This window comes from Acomys minous, assembly GCF_964271855.1.
Source record: "Acomys minous genome assembly, chromosome: 11".
NCBI classification, from domain to species: Eukaryota; Metazoa; Chordata; class Mammalia; order Rodentia; family Muridae; genus Acomys; species Acomys minous.
In genome coordinates this window covers 92,950,054-92,966,670 of record NC_140492.1, presented here as the reverse complement: position 1 = coordinate 92,966,670, position 16,617 = coordinate 92,950,054, and the positions used below count along the sequence as shown (strand labels likewise).

Here is a 16,617-nt window from a genome sequence, read left to right as displayed (position 1 = left end):
GAGAGCAAGAGGCCGAAAGGGCCAACATAGACGAGCTACACAGGAGGACAGGAGAGACCCGCACACTGACCTCACCTTCTCACCACAATACTTCTTATGTGAAACTGGCTGAGGCTCACTCAGGTTGGCCCTCTATCAGTAGAATGAAATTAAGACTGTTCCAAAACATGCTCAAATGTATTAAAGCATAATTTAAATATTTATCTAATTAAATGTATAAAGAATCTAGGTTTTGTTCCCCCTGAGATAAAGAAAATGTTTTAAAAACATTTTAAAAGGCAGCTATTGAAACACCAGAAACGAAAACTGGCCAATGTAAAAAACTGGCTAAAAAAATTAAAAATTCAGAAGGCCTCTGAATTCATATTAAATTCTCATTCCTTAAAAAAAAAATTAACAATGGAAATCAAAGATGTAGTTTAGGCTCGGCAGCTAAGCACGCCTATGGCTCCTACAGAAGATCCATGCCGGGCAGATCATGTCTGCCTGTAACTCCAGCTCTAAGGGACCTGACACCATGTTCTGGATTTTGTGGGTATCACACTCAGATGCACATCCCTCCACCTCAGCGACACAAATATACACATACTTTAGAAAAACCATAACAATAAAGCTGAAAAAAGTGTGGTTTTTAAAAAAAGTGTGGTTTACAGCATATGCAAAGAGAAGAGTGAGAAATAACAACCCATTCCTCCTACAGGCCTGAAAGCCTTGTCTCAGAGCAGAAGCCATGGAGATGATCTGCACTCTGATATTTCAAAAAGAATTAAAAAAAAATTACTTGGAATAAAAAATGTTCAATCAATTAAAAGATAGAGAACACAATGTCCCCATGGCTCTAGGAGAAATGGGATATAAAGCATGGATAGGACAGAGAAAAGAAACTTTAGTCTTGGTACAATTAATAGTACAGGCAAATGGTGGTAGTGATGTGACAGTTAAGGTTAGGGTTAGTGTTAGGGGTGACAGTAAAAACTCAAAGACATTTGACTATAAGCAGTTCAGTGGGTGGGGCAGAAGAGATGGCTCAGCAGTTAAGAGCACTTACTGCTCTTCCAAAGGACCCGTGTTTAAGTCCCAGCATCGCGGCAGGTGGCTCACAGCTGCCTGTAACTCCAGCTCCAGGAGACCCCACCCCTCTGATCCCTGGTCTCTCAGGGCACCTGCGCTCATATGAAACTGTGATACATTTAAAAAAAAATTGCAACAATAGAAAGAAGGAATTTTAAATTGTCCTCTAACCTCTGTCTGATCTCTCCACAGAAGTACTGGATTACAGATGCTCACTACTGTACGCAGACTCTTACTTGGATTCTGGGATTGAATTTGGTCAGGCTTGTACTTAGAGCGTTTACTTGCTGAACCATCTCATTGGCCAGATAGTCCTTTTCTTACCTTGGATTTTTACATTTTAATTTATTAGTATTAGTATTATTTAATAACTTATTTAGTCTGTGCGAGGATTTTGGATTCCCCTGGAACAGGAGTTACAGACAGTTGTGAGCTGCCAAGGGATTGCTGGGAATTGAACCCAGGTCCTCTGGAAGAATAGCCAAGCAGCCAGTGCTCTTAACTTCTGAGCCACCCATCTCTCCTGTCCCTTACGTTGGATCTTATCTTAATATCTTTCAGGATTTATAATTATTGTTGCAAAGGAAGGCAACAGAGATGGTAGTTTCCTAATACTTTAAGCATCTGACCAGCCGAGTGTTACCCCTCCGAGTCATCTCTGCTGCCTTCACTTCAATATCCTATCTGTCTCTCTCCTTATGTTACATTTTCAAACTCTTTCAATGTTTTGGATGCCAGCCTGGTGGTTTGCTCTGCCCTTCAGCACCTTTGCAGCCTCTGAGAGGCGCTCCTAGTGGAAACAGCACAGCTTGTGCCATTCTGGAAACGGTGTCTGCTCTTTCGAGAATCGGGTGAGGACTTTAGCGCTCTGTCCGGGTCGCTCGGAAGTTGAAAGCAGGAGCCTGTCTTGCTCTACGGGAGTTACTAGGTGCAGTTATTTGAAAACCGCAATCCAGACAAATCATCATTTAACTTAAGACATTTTTCCTTCTGCTCTTCTGTCATTCTTCATTGTCTCCTTTTCTTCACAGAACTTTAAAATATGTGTGAACTGTCTAACCAGGAAATAATAGAGTACCGCAGGGTGACTGACAGGAAGGTGCACGTGTGAAGACTAAGATCCCCTGTGTCCATAAAACCAAGAAGTGCTCAGGCAAAGGAGGGAAGATGGATAGGTCTTCTGGAAAGGTCACCAGGTTGCAGTTTGGGGGGGGGGCAGGGGACATGTGTAGGCTTTTATTTCTTAAAAACCTTCTTCACTTGGGGTTCCTTAATGCCTCTACCTCCCTTCCAACCCACCAGCCCTTGGTAGGAGAGACAGGGGAAGTAGACGTTTTTAGACTCAGTTCCTTGGGTCGATTCCCCTCTTCATCATGAGGATTCCAGAAGGCCAGATAAACAGCAAACAGCAGCAGCAGGAACATTCTCCAGAGCATTTCTCTCCAGGAGCATCTCAAAGCGACTCCTCTCTCTTTCTGGGCGACTATTTATACCTTCTCAGAGTCTGCACAAGCTGGCAAAGACCAAGCTATGCTCCCCCCAAGTGCTAGGATTAAAGGCATGCACCACTGCCTAGCTTTCTGCTGTCTTTCATCCGAGCCATTCATTATAGATAGTGAAATTGCTACGGTCAACTTCCTCAGTTACTATACTGTTGTTTTGTACCATAAACCACACGGGGAGTTTCTCAAACATCTTATTTCACGTTTTCCCCCTGACAAACACCCACCTCACACAGTGCTCATTATACATGTGAAGTGAGCTGGGATTGGTAAAACCAAGAAACAACAGCAACCCCATCTCCCTTCATCGACAAGTAAAAGGGACAGTTTAGCGCCCTAGCTGTACCAAGCACACTGCAAGTGTTAACTGTGGTGAGTGCGGACCACACAGGACAGTGTTGACAGCATTTCCACCTATCAGGCAGGTCCCATGGACAGCCCAGTCCTGAAATGTTACCTGCCAGTGTGTGGTACACCAGGCAGCCTTGACTGTGCTATCCCAAGGGTACACTTTCCTAGCCAGCTGCAAACCAGGTCCTGTGTACCTTCCCTGGAATGACAAAGGGCAGGAAAAGACAAGAAGGGAGAACTCATTTGCAGAGCCACTCAAGGTGGCAGGTGTTAAACTCTCTACCCAATCCTTACAGTACTGAGAAATAAAAATGAACATTGTTTTCAAGAACACAATACAAAGAAAAAAACTTGTGTTTTTCCTGGCAGCAGCAGGGAAAGGCACTGACAACATGATCAGAACAGACATATCAGCCAAAATTTCAAAGAACTGGGTCTCTTTTTAGGAAGCATAAAAACTAGGAATACAAACCAGCAACTTTTTGAGAATGGGTGGGAAAACATTTACAAATGTGGGTGTTATGATATTTTACATGGCTTTATTCTTTCTCTTCTTATGAGATTATTTTCAATAAATATTTAATTGAAAAAATTAACCATGTGTGGGTGTGCACTCCTGCAGACAGACAGACAGACAGACAGACAGACAGACACACACACACACACACACACACACACACACACACACACAACCACTGCACTGCCTGAAGAGAGAAGAAGGGGTTCAGTACCCTGGAGCTGTAGGTACAGGTGACTTGTGAACTGCCTGACCAGTGCTTGGGAACTCAGGTCCTCTGCAAGAACAGTACATGTTCTTAGCCTCTGAGCCTTCTCTCTAGTCCTCTTAAAAATTTTTTTTGAAACAGGGTGGCCTGGAATTTATTATGTAGAACAGGCTAGCCTATACCTCACAAGATCCACTTGTCTTTGCCTCTTGCCTGCTAGGATTAAAGGTGTGCACCCTTATATCTGACACACAAACGTTTGAAGATTTTTAAAAATTATGTGTCTATGTATGTTTGAGAGTGGGTTTGTTTATGGTTATACTCTTTAGTTTTTAATAGGACAGTTAATCGTATTTATTAACTATGCTTAGCAAGATAGATTAAGCCAGAAGATTTTTAACTGTAGTGCTCGGTTCTAAACTGCAGCACATCAAACATGTATAAACCACTACTTTCTTTCTGCAACCCCGCCCCTTAAAAAACATTTATTTCGTGTGTGTGGGAGGAGAGGGCGAGTGAGCAAATCCACCATGATGCACCTGTGGAGGTCAGAGGGCAACCTGTGGAGGTCAGAGGGCAACTTGTAGGGGTCAGCCCTTTCCTTCCATCATGTGGGTCTAGGGGATAAAACTGAGGTCATGAGGCCTGGTGGCAAGCCCCTTCATGCCATATGTTCTGTCCTTAATCACAGTGTTTTGCCTGGGTGAACCTCTCCAGGACACAAGCTTCCCTTTGCCCCACCTGTGGCACAGAGCACCGCATTTTTGGCTTTGTCCTAACAGAGACTTGCTGCTAGGGTTTGGTTTAACTGCTGTGCTTTGTTTCTTGAGACAGGGTCTCTCTCCACAGTCCAGGCTAGCCGGGAACTTGCTATGTTGCCCAGGCTGACATGAGTCATGATCTTCCTGTCTCAGTCTTCCAAAGACACCTACAATCCCCCAGTGGTATTCAGGCATGCGCCCTCTTGCCAGGCTATAGCATGGGTCTTAAATATTGTCCTAAACTAGAGGCGTAGTTTCTAATCTCAGGGTGCGACTGGGGCTGCCTTCAGGAGATGGGCCCAGTGGGGAGAAGTTAGTAAATGTGCTATGATGATTAATGCTGGTCCTCAAGTTGACAAGTTCTAGACTCACTCATGTCTGAGAGATTATTTAGATTAGGCTAACTGTGGTGAGACCACCCACCCTAGACACAGGTGGCAGCATCCCATGGGCTGGGATCCCAGACTGCACATAAGAGAAGAGTGAGCATCACCACTGACCATGCTCTGCTTCTTGACGCTGATGCAGCCCGGCCAGGCACTCACCTCCTGCTACTCTGCGCCCTTGAACCGTGGGCCAAGATAAGCCTTTCTTCTTAAAGTGCCTTTGTCGGGCACCTGCCCCAGGAGCACAGGTAGTGCTTAGTTCAAGGAGAACGCCCTCAGAGAGGAGTTTGGGACTTTTGCCCCTTGACTATCTCTGCTTCCCAGCTTCCCTGAGGTAAACTAGGATGCGCCTGTGCTGTGAGAGGCAAGTAACAGGATCAAGCAACCAGGGACTGAAACTTCTAAACCCATGAGCCAAAACGGAACTTTCTTCCTTTGATTCTGTGTGCCTCAGGTATTTTGTCATAGTGACAGAGAGATGACAAACACACCCAGGATTGGGTAGTTTCATCCACCAAGGAAGTGACTTATTTTCTCAAGTTTCTTAATGCAACCAGGCCCTGACAATGTATACTTCTTTTTAGCTCTTTAAAGGGGTTTCCCAATCATCACTGTCTTTGTCCTAATCCTCCAAGCTGTCCCCTTCCTGCTATGTCACTGCTAGCTCTCTGTTGCTATCATCACACAACCTCTAACCTCTGTCCTTTGTTCACACACATCTAAGACTAGATCAGAGTCTTACCTCCATTTAAAACGATTTATTCTAAGAAAAGCCTTTATTCTTCTTTACCTTATGCCTGAAAGCATGCTGGCACATCACATGTGTGCACTGCCTGCGCACACCAGAGAGGGCACCTGACCCCTGGAACTAGAGCTGTAGACAGGTGTGACCTCCCGTGTGGTCCTCTGAAAGAGCAGCACACACTCTTAACCGCCGAGTCCTCTCCTGGCCTCAAGTCTTCCCTGTCTCAGGCTTGCAGCAATGTGTAGAAGATTTCAGGGGGGTGGATGAGCCATGCCATTCCCTCAACTTCAGCTTTGTGATCTGCTTCTACAACGGTCATGTGCGTTCTTCTCACCAGCACTAGGAGACTGACGATTCTCACAGATAAGAGCAGTCCATTCCTTAACCACAACCTCCTGTCCTTCCAGCTCCCACCTGAGCGGCTGTGATGCTCCACTGGCTGCTTCCATTACACCCTCACTCTGTCCACCCCTGCACTTTCTCTCCTAACAGGCTTCTCTGCCCTGCTACCCTTGGGCCTGCCTATTTGCTGTGTTTCAGGCCCTACTTCAGCTTTCCTGTACCTGCATTCAGCTCAAGAGGTTGACTAGGATGAGCTTGCTCAGAGACACCACACAACTCCCCCCCCCAATGCTCCAGGGATCTAGGAGCCCAGATTTCCTTGTTCAAATGGCTCCCCTATTTTCCTGGAAATGAACAGCACTACAGGTGCATCCACATCTTGGATTAAGGGTGGCCGTTAGGAGGAAGCTGTGATTGGAGTATGGACATATAGGGGGAGTCATCTGTCCACGGAGGACCCCAGTATAAGCGCTGGCTGGGTGAGCTTCTCCATGTCCTCTTGCTCCCAGCTGCAGGAACATTAACAAGAAACCCCATCTATCGACTCAACCATCTTCCATTGAAACTCCAGCTTCTGCTCCTTTCAATCCACCTTACACCCTGCTCAGAATGCCAACCAGCGCGCTACCTTCTCTGTTGTGACAACCAGGGGACCACAGAGAGTGACAGCTGCTACTATTGTATCTGTCTCTAACTTGAGCTGGATTTTAATGGACTTAGAACAGTCCATCCTTAAATGTCCATCTCCCGGTCCTCATACCAATGACTTTGAACCATGACCCGTTTCCCACCTTTCTCCTCCTTGTCAGTAGCTTTCCTTGCTGCCTCATCACCATGGCCACAAGTTCCCATGACAAAGCAGAGTTACACCTGCTTCTTTCTTTCCCCTTCATGCCTCACAAGTGTAGGCACCCATCTTGTATAAAGCCCACTTCTTGCTCTGGGCTCTGGCCTCGCCCACTTACTCTGGATTTCATGTGCTCTTCCATACTGGCTCTTCACACACACACGCAAACGTACTCAGTGTCTTCACCTAACTAAAGTAAAAGCCACTCTCCCAGGACGGAGACCCCACTAGACACCACGCCCCCTACTCTCCACTCTCCTCCACCTAAAGGTCTTTGAGAAGAATAGTCATCCTCCTGGCCTCATCCTCTTTACCCTTTAAGCTAGTTACCTGGGTCCTGGCCTTATACACAAGGAAACCGCTCTCTCCAAAGTCCCTAATGACTTCTACTAACTCTCACTGGCATTTTTTAGTATTTCACTTATCTTGATTTTTTTGTGATAGATGTCAGCTTTTTTATTTCTTCCTTAAAACAACAACAACACCCTGCCTTCCCCAATGCTTAAACACTGATTTTTTTGATACAGCATCTCCTTTTGTGCCATAGGCTACCCCCGAACTTGGACTCTTCCTACCTCAGACTCCTAGGAGCTGGGCTTAAAGCATATGGCACCACACCAGCTCTTTACTCTTTTCTTAGAGCTATTCCCTCCCCTGGCTCCTGTGGTAATTGCTGCACTTTTCAGTGTGTGTCTGGCTGTTCCTTTCTAACCGCTGCCATCTGCTGGCATTTTATTGTCCCAGCCCTCTCTTTCTTGGAACTTGGTTCTGTCACTTTTCCTTGCCTTCACTGTGCACTCTCCCTCATCCACCCGCCTGACTACCCGTGCCACCCAGGGTCTCAGGCTTCCGTGTCTGGGTCTCAGAATACATCTCCTGAGCGCTAGACTCCTGTGGCTGTGTGCAGTTTAGTTTCACTGGCACATTGATGACCACCCAAGTCAGGATGCCCTACGGTAAGCTGACGTCTGGCTTATTCCTGTGCCCCAGCCCCTAATTCTGCACACCAGAGGGAATCCTTAGTATACACTCCATTATGTAGGCCAGAGGCAGAGTGTCCAGAATGCAAATCTGATCATAGCGCCCTTTCAATGGCACCTTCCCCCAGGGACTGCCGGGCCAGGTGCCAGGTGCCAGGTTCTCAGGTTAACACACAGGCCTTTCTGGAGCTGCTTGCACCCGTGCGTCTCACTGGCTTTCTCAGTGCCGCTCACTGTCCCACAGTCTGTGCTGTGGACATCCCCCTCACTCTTGTATTCTCCCCAGGCCTTTCAGCATCTCCCCCTTTGCTTGGATAACTACATTGTCTTCTTCATCTGAGTAGCCACATCACTATCACCACCACCACCTTCTCTAATTATTTTTAATTATTATTTTATTTTATTTACACTGGTGTTCTGCCTCCTTGTATGTCAGTGTGAGGATGTCAGATCCCCTGGACCTGGAATTACAGACAGTTGTGAAGTGCCATGTGCGTGCTGAGATTTGAACCTGGGTCCTCTGGAAGAGTTAAAAGCAGCCAGTGATCTTAACTGGAGAACCGTCTCTCTAGCCCTTGCTGTCATCTTTATTTTAAAGATCTCAGTTCAGACTTATCTTTTCTAGAAAAGCTTCCTTGAACATCTCAGACCGACTCAGGAGTTCTCTGTGTCCCTACAAACTCCTCAGCTCGTGCATGCCAGTGGAGGGGCTTGCCGTGCTCACACACATTTGCATTCTCACTTGTGTCTGCAACTCACCTTAAATAGACACTTGGGCTTAGTGACATCTGCAGGCCCTCAATCTATCACCGTTTTGTGGTGTGCACATATTGTTTAATCATGGTATGTTTACCCACACCAAAAGCAAAACCACCCCCATGACAGACCGCTGGCACTGGAGATGGGCCAGGCCTGCTCCTCCAGAGGACCCAAGTTCAGTTTCTAGCATTCCAGGGCGCTGGATGACTTCTTCTGGCCTCAGATGGCACCAATATTCACATGGCACACGCTCGCACTGATAGACATATAGAGTAAATAAAAATAAAAAAAATGACATTGTTGCTTAAGCTTATTTGTTCAATATTGTTCTTCTATTGCTGACACGCTTGTTAGCTCCATCTGTGTATGTGGTTCCAGAGGGCACCACACAGAGCTGATGGCCTGGGTGACAGCCAGCAATGCAGTGCAGCCTTGAGGTGCCAGCCAGCTGTGGTGCTAGCATCTGGCTGAGAATCCAGTGCAGGAGTGCTGCCCCTCCCTTCCCCACCACCAGCCTCCATGTGGTAAGTTACAGCCCTCACCAAAGCTGAGAGTCTAGTCACCATGGTTCCAACAGTGAACTTGCTTGTTCATATAAGGATTTTTTAAATTTGATTTAGGACTGCAGTACTTAATAAGCAGAATATTCTAGATCTAGAATTAAATGCATTGACCCACAGCCATGTTTCATTAACATAGCTACTTTTTTACTCTGAGGAATTAATGTGCAGAGAGGCCATTTTTGTTTTGTTTCTGAGTAAGCACAAGAAATATACCCATTCCTATCCCCTCTCCCCCGTTTTCAGGAAAGAAGTCAATTTATAGCATTCAGACTTTACCATCCTACACATGTCACACTTAAGTGTCGTTTGGTCTGTCACGCCCCGCCCCTGCTCTCCTGCTAGAAGCACCCTGGAAAGTAGCTTTTCTGGTTCTTTTCTGATTCTTCTTTTACTTTTCTCTCTAAAAATAGTCATTGTCATTGTTTAATCCCTTTGCAGTCCTGGGGATTGAACCAAGGGCCTCTGTGTGCTGGTGGGTGCTGTACCCCCGAGCTACACAGTCCTGCCCATGTCTCTTTCACGGCATCTCTTCCTTCCTTCATCCTGATGTGAACTGAACCTGGCGTCTCTCCTTATGTTGCTCTTTCCACTCCTAGGGCTTCCAAGACTAGCTACAATGACGCATGGTCCATCCACAGCCTGCACCTGATCTCAAGCCGTAGCCGCATGCTCACAGACCAGCCACAACCACTCACGGTCCATCCACAGCCTGCACCTGCACCTCAAGCCGGAGCCGCATGCACACAGACCAGCCACAACCACGCATGGTCCATCCACAGCCCGCACCTGATCTCAAGCTGGAGCCGCATGCTCACAGACCACCCACAACCACGCACGGTCCATCCACAGCCTGCACCTGCACCTCAAGCCGGAGCCGCATGCACACAGACCAGCCACAACCACGCATGGTCCATCCACAGCCCGCACCTGCACCTCAAGTTGGAGCCGCATGCTCACAGACCACCCACAACCACGAGTGGTCCATCCACAGCCCGCACCTGCACCTCAAGTTGGAGCCGCATGCCCACAGATCACCCACAACCACGCGTGGTCCATCCACAGCCCGCACCTGCACCTCAAGCTGGAGCCACATGCTCACAGACCACCCACAACCACGCATGGTCCATCCACAGCCCGCACCTGCACCTTAAGCTGGAGCCGCATGCCCACAGACCACCCACAACCACGCATGGTCCATCCACAGCCCGCACCTGCACCTTAAGCTGGAGCCGCATGCCCACAGACCACCCACAACCACGCATGGTCCATCCACAGCCTGCACCTGCACCTCAAGCTGGAGCCGCATGCTCACAGACCACCCAGAACCACGCATGGTCCATCCACAGCCCGCACCTGATCTCAAGCCGGAGCCGCATGCTCACAGACACCTCAAAGGCAACAGATGTAAAACTCCATTGTCCTCAAGGACTTCCGCCTGAGTTTGCTCCTCTACCCAGGCATCTGAGCTAGAAACTGGCCACACAGGTGCCTAGTGTGCGCCACCAGCTGAGAGACAAGCCCCTTGCATTTCCAAGCATTTTCTTATTTAATTCCCTCAACAAATTGAAAGTCAGGTATTATCAACTGACAGAAAAGTAATTTGCTCAGCAAGTGTGGAGCCTCCTTCTTGACTCTGCTGTACTCATGCTCCAAGGACGACCCACAGAAGGAAAACCCACTCGGGGTTTTATAGAGGGAGAGCAGCAAGCTAAAGGGCAGAAAGGCACACTACTTAACTGATGTGTTACCTCTACCATTGCCGAGGGATTGCTGCCAGGACTGAGGAGAAGCGTCCCACTTTAACTTCTATTCAGCCCTGAAAAGCAGGCTGTGTTTGGCTTGAGCAGCTTTCAGCCATCCATTTCCCAAGGGCGAGCCGACCCCAGCTGGGCCTATGTGGACAGCTGCCCTCTGCAAGCTCCCACTCGTTCCCAGAGCGTCCATCACAGAGGGTACATCGCAGGATGCAGCAACTCTTCCTCCAAGCAGCAAAGGGGGCAGAGGGACTACTTACATCTCACACAGAAAGCCTCAGCAGAGGCCCTCCCAGAGGCAGAGAGCTTCGTGGAGCTACTGATGGGGATGAAAGTCTTTCCACTGAGTCGGACATTTGGATGTACAGTGGATTGTGATGATGCACAGCCTGCGTCTTACTGATAGCTGGGGCTGGGGAGACTGCTCTGTGGTTAAGAGCGCCTACTGCTCTCACAGAGACCCTAGGTCCAGTCCGTCCCTAGCACCCACAATTATAACTCCAGTTCCAGGGGACCCATCACCTCTCCTGACCTCCTCAAGGCATGTGATACACATATATACAGCCAGGCACACACAAGCACACATGAAATAAAATCAGTATTTTCTTTTAAAGTACTAAATCTTCCAAGAAATTGAAGTTTGTCTCTCTCACTCTAGATAGAACCTAAAATTTGGTTCTCTTCTCTTACATCATTTATGTAAAAGAATAATTTTTTTATTACCATTTGCTGTGAATACACAGCGAACAGAATTGATCTCTAGCATCATGGTTTCATCCTAAACAGCATTTGAAGAGGATCCTCCAGTCAGAGAATGTTACTCACACTGGCTTCCTCTCATGGAAGATTCTGTGGTGGTTTAGGATGTGTATGTTAGTGGTTTACTTTATCCTTATATTTGGTGGTGAAGGTTTCAAATGGATCCTTTTCTTAAGGATTTTTCTTTTCTTTTTTAAGGAAAAATAACCCCTCACATTAAAATTAAAGCACTTATGTAGTATCCAGTACACTATCTCTTGTTAAGTGGATTCCTGCCTGTGTGATACCAAGTGTTACCAGAGCTCAGGCCAGTCCTGCTCTGCTGGAGATGGACCAGCAAGGCCGACTGACCTGCTGCTACCCAGTCCAGGGGAGGGAGCTGCTTTCCGCCTAACTCTACTACAGTGTAAGCTCCCCGGGAATGGGCTTCTTATCCTGTTTTCTTGGCAAATGTAGAAGTAAGAACACACTGCATGTGCTTTGCAATGACAGAATTAGCCAACACAGATGAGAGACGTAAACCTACATGGTCCATCTTAGAATGACTCCTAAACTCAGACTAAGTCACCAAGTCAGTCAGGCAAGTGATGACGTCACCAAAAACTGCAGGAGATCAGGACCGGAGTGGTAGACTCCATTAGGGCAGTGCCATGAGGAATGGGATCACAGAACAGAGGGACACATACTGGCAGGCGCTACCATTCCCCAGCTCCTGCTGCCACCTGCTGGCACAGGAGAGGAACTGTTGGTAGACTGGGTAAAAACTGCTGGCAGCACTAGAAAAAAAAAAAAACAAGAAAAGGCTGGGTTTCAAAGTCCTCTTGTCAAGGTAACAGGGCAAACATTGACACACAAAACAAGCACAGCACTAATTCTGGTATTTATTCTGAGAAGCCTCTATTGTCTGATAAACCCAAAAGCACGGTCACATTTTTGTGTCTGTTTGCTAATGACGGGAGGACAGGATCCGGATCTGACTTAGTGAGATCCTCCTACCTCACAGTGCTTGGCTACAGGCATGTCACCTCACGTCCAGCCACACTGGTTTTTGCTGTCGTGCACTCTGTTGTTATAAGAAGAGTATGCTCACAGTCTCTGACAAAAACAAACACAGCAACTTTAGCAGTTGGAGTTACACCCCTAGCCAGTCTTAATCTTCCCTTAACTCCAGCCCTCCCCTGGTCTTAGATAATAAAAATGCTGTGCAAACAGCGTCCCCTAGTATGCCAGTGTGTGCAACTTCCTCTTGTAAGTAGAACGCATCACAAACATGTTCCTGTGGACTTCAGCCCCTTCTTTTAAAAGTTGATTTTTTATTTATTTTTTTAAAACTAGGTAATAGTTTATAAAAGACCATAAGATGCAAGAACATATGACAGACAGTTGTAGCTTGAAAGAGAGAAATTTCAGGTTGTAAGAAACAAGTAGCAAGGTATTAGCCCGATTTTCTCTTATTTTGTATATGATACATCAACCACAGGCTCTAGACATTTAATATAGACAAACACGAAAAGACTTCTGTCCTTAGGTTCAGTAAGTGGACCAAGTCAAGGTGGCCTGGACCAGAGTGGCAAAACAAGCAGTGCTTTTCTAGTAAGGAGTTCCTTAATAATGTATCAGGCCAGGCCTGGCCACAGGGACACAGCCTGGCCAGGAAAACAGTCTGCCTGAAGGAACTGCTGCCCCACATTTAACTGGCATTTGGGGTACACTTTTCAGAATTGAAGTCCTCCGCAGCTACTCGGGAGACTAATTCTCTTCTTCCGTGCATTACTTACTCTAGGATGGTTTTCTGAATGTGTCCTCTATGCAAGAGCATTTGACTGCTAAACGGTGATGCTTTTCAGTATGGTTCAATTGCTAATAAGTGTTTATTTTTTTAACACCTGACAGTGGCATTATGGTTTTAAAAAAAAATATTTTCTTTCTTAGTGCTACAGACCGAAAGAGTTAGATGCTGAAAATAAAATAGTGGTGGATATGCTCAAAAAACAAACAAACAAAAACAAAAACAAACAAAAAAACTGGGAGGAAGAAGTGGTGTATGAAAAAGATGGGCCAGGAGCTGACAGTCTTGCAGCATGGTGGGGAGGTTTATTACATAATTTATGATTGAAATTTTATGCACAGAAGTTGGCTTTTTTCTATGCTTATCTGAATTTGTTAGTTAAGCATTTCATACCTTCATACAATGTACTTTGGACCATATTTGCCCCATTAAAAATACTTAATACATTTAAATGTATTTAGTCTACAGCTATACCATCCTGAACATGTCCAATGTCACCTAAAATATATTTAATAATTATGCATGTTCCTAGCTCTAGCTGCTATTTTAAACTTGGGTAGTCAGAAAAATGTATGAACTGACAAAATGCTCAAAGGCATAATGGGTGACAGGCAGAAGCAGTGGCCAGGGAAGGGAAGATCCACAGCTCACAGTGAGAAGGGCTCCTAGCAACCAGCAAGTTCAAATCCTTTGCTTTAGGATGCTGGCCCGTGATGTTAGGTCTCAAGTAACTCTCAGGCCAGACTGGAGCACTTTGTTTTTCCAAAGAGAGTGCAGAGCATATTGAAAACAAACTGTTGGGAAGAGTCAACGTATATCAACATGGTATATCTTAAGCTTGAGGTTGATGAAGTGTAAGTGTGGCAGTCAGAGGGTCGGAGGCTGCTTCATTTAGTTTCCTGCTTCTCTCTCTAACTGCAGCTGCAACATGGCCAATCCTTGTTGCTAATAGGAACAGTAACACCAAACAGTCACGTAGCAGGCACTACCAAAACCAATATAAGACGGGGATAGTGGAGCATGCCTGTAACCCCAGTACTCGGGGAGGCAGAGGCAGGCAGATCTCTGTGAGTTTCGGTCAAGGACTACACAGAGACGCCATGTCTCAAAAACCAAAAACCAACGAACCAACCAACAACCCTGTATATAAACTAACTGAATCCCGGCAGCAGCACCGACACAGAACTTACTACTACGACCACTGGGGCACAGGGCTAATAGGTGGCTTCACAGCACGTGCAGTTAAGCACTGTACTATCCGGTCAGCCGCATCACTCACCTTAGCACTCCCATTATGCTAAGGGGCCACAGCCACTGCCACAGTGGTCACCTGACACATCTTCAGGGCCTGATACTTCTCTTCAATCTCATGTGCCCTTTTTTGGCAGACAGGCAGGGACACAATCAGAGGTCTGGTCTGGCACAGTGACCCTCAGAAGCCATCATCTTCGCTTATTACGTGAATCCACGATCAACAGTCAATGTGGGAAACGAAGGCAGTCACGACACCTTCCATCCTAGAGTGTAAGCAGAAGCTAGGGGAACGGACTTTAATGATTTCAGATATTTTGATGGCCTATACTTTAAAAGCCTAGCCTTCAAAGCAGGGAAGAGAATTTCCTAACCAATAAAAGATAAAAAGTAGCCTATAAAATGAACCTTCCTAAGAAGGATGAAAGCCGCCTAATGACCCAACATCGCTCTTTAGAGTTGGAAGATGTACTGAGACCAAAGGAGAGTGTCTGCTTAAACGAGTCCACGGTCATTTACTTCCTGGGTGCTCATGCTAAGTGTTTCTATTCATTATCCCAATTACCTCTCAGTCCGCAGATGAAGAAACCAAGGTGGAGAATGCCGAGTTAATCGTCAGTTACCCAAGACACACAGCTAAGTGAGTAGCACGTGTGCGCGCGAGTTATCTTAGTCCAGAGCCTGAACCTTACCATTTACTAAGCTGCTTCCGTCAACCAGACATTTCCCAACAACAGAACAGCAGACGTGTGGAAGCAGAGCCCAGGCTGATCCTATCACCTACGGCAGCGCCACAGGACCAGGTGCTGCGAGGGTGAGAGGAGGGTGACGTTAGAGACAGAGCTTTCTGCTGTGCATGGACACAGTGCCAGTCACCAAGCTGCAATCCAGAAGTAAGTTAGAATGGGGCTTTCCTTCCCTTCTGGGATGGTGGTGTTGGCCATGAAAGCACAGGCTATGGGGGCTGGGGGAGGCGAGCAGGAGCCCTGCGTGCACTTGTATTTAGTTGTGTGATGACAACAATGTCCTAGTAACATGTGTAGTGGGCGCCTGGAACTCAGGGGCACAAAGTAACGGGCACAAACCGGGCTATTTCTCCAGCACCCATTGGGTGAGCTTGTGAAGTCATGCTAGAGAGCTTGAGCTTCTTGTATGGGTGCGGCAGCTCAGCCTGCGCTCTCCGCACGCAGGAGACTAGGGCGCCTGGGCTCTTCAGTGAGCTCCAGGCCAGCTTGGCCTTCAGTGATGGCTGTGTCCAACAGGCAAGCACACAAGCAAAACCCTGGAGTAGGGCCTGGGAAAGAGCTGTACGTCATTAGGCACTCTGGTGGCTGACTTTGAAGGACAAAAGAGGATATACCCCTCCCCCCAGTAAATTCTAGCGATCCAGATAACAAGATTTAAAAGGAGCAGTAGTAGAAGAAAATAATAGATTCAAGAAATATTCAAGTGATTTTTTTTTTTTTTAAAGGGGCAGGACTTTGTAAAAGTTGAAATGCTACAGAGTTTCTAGTTTGGGTGGGCTGGCAAGTACGTGGCTTTGGGGAATAACTACTAGGTAAGGTTCAGACGTGATTATTTTATACTCAAGTGCCTGTGAGAGACTGGGCTGTGCAAGTGTGGTGATTTATATAATTTCCTATCTATGTTAGTGTGTATGTGTGTGCATGTGTGTAGAGTGCCCATGCGTGTGTGTGTGTGACTGCAGGTGGCTGGGAGTTCATGCTTTCTTTCTACTGTGAGTTCTGGAGACTGAATTCAGGCCAAGCTGAGCGGCGAGCACCTTTGTCCTCTGCTCTGACCAAGTGCTTGACCAGACGCAGCTGAAGGGAAGGGCTTATTTGGAGCTTATGGACCAAGGGAACGCAGCCCATCACGGCCTGGCAGGTGTGGCGGCGGGAGTGTACAGTCGTGCTGTATGGAGTCAGCAAGCATAGGGTGGCCAGGAAGCAGGGCCAGCAAGGCTCCGCCTCCTAAAGCTAACACAGCTCTCTACAATAGTGCCTCGGCTGGGAACCAAGGGTCTCCAGGA

General features: G+C 47.0%; 2 protein-coding genes across 4 annotated transcripts in view; one reads left to right on the top strand and one right to left on the bottom strand.

The window, feature by feature from the left end:
* Positions 1-16,617, bottom strand: part of NLN (neurolysin) — an 80,298-nt gene that overhangs the window by 52,044 nt on the left and 11,637 nt on the right. The gene's annotated exons all lie outside the window — the stretch shown is intronic.
* SGTB (small glutamine rich tetratricopeptide repeat co-chaperone beta) overlaps positions 15,149-16,617 on the top strand; it is a 54,952-nt gene continuing 53,483 nt past the window's right edge. The window contains exon 1 of the mRNA XM_084800761.1: positions 15,149-15,478. The gene's annotated coding sequence lies outside the window, so the exon portion shown is untranslated. The remainder of the gene's footprint in view (positions 15,479-16,617) is intronic.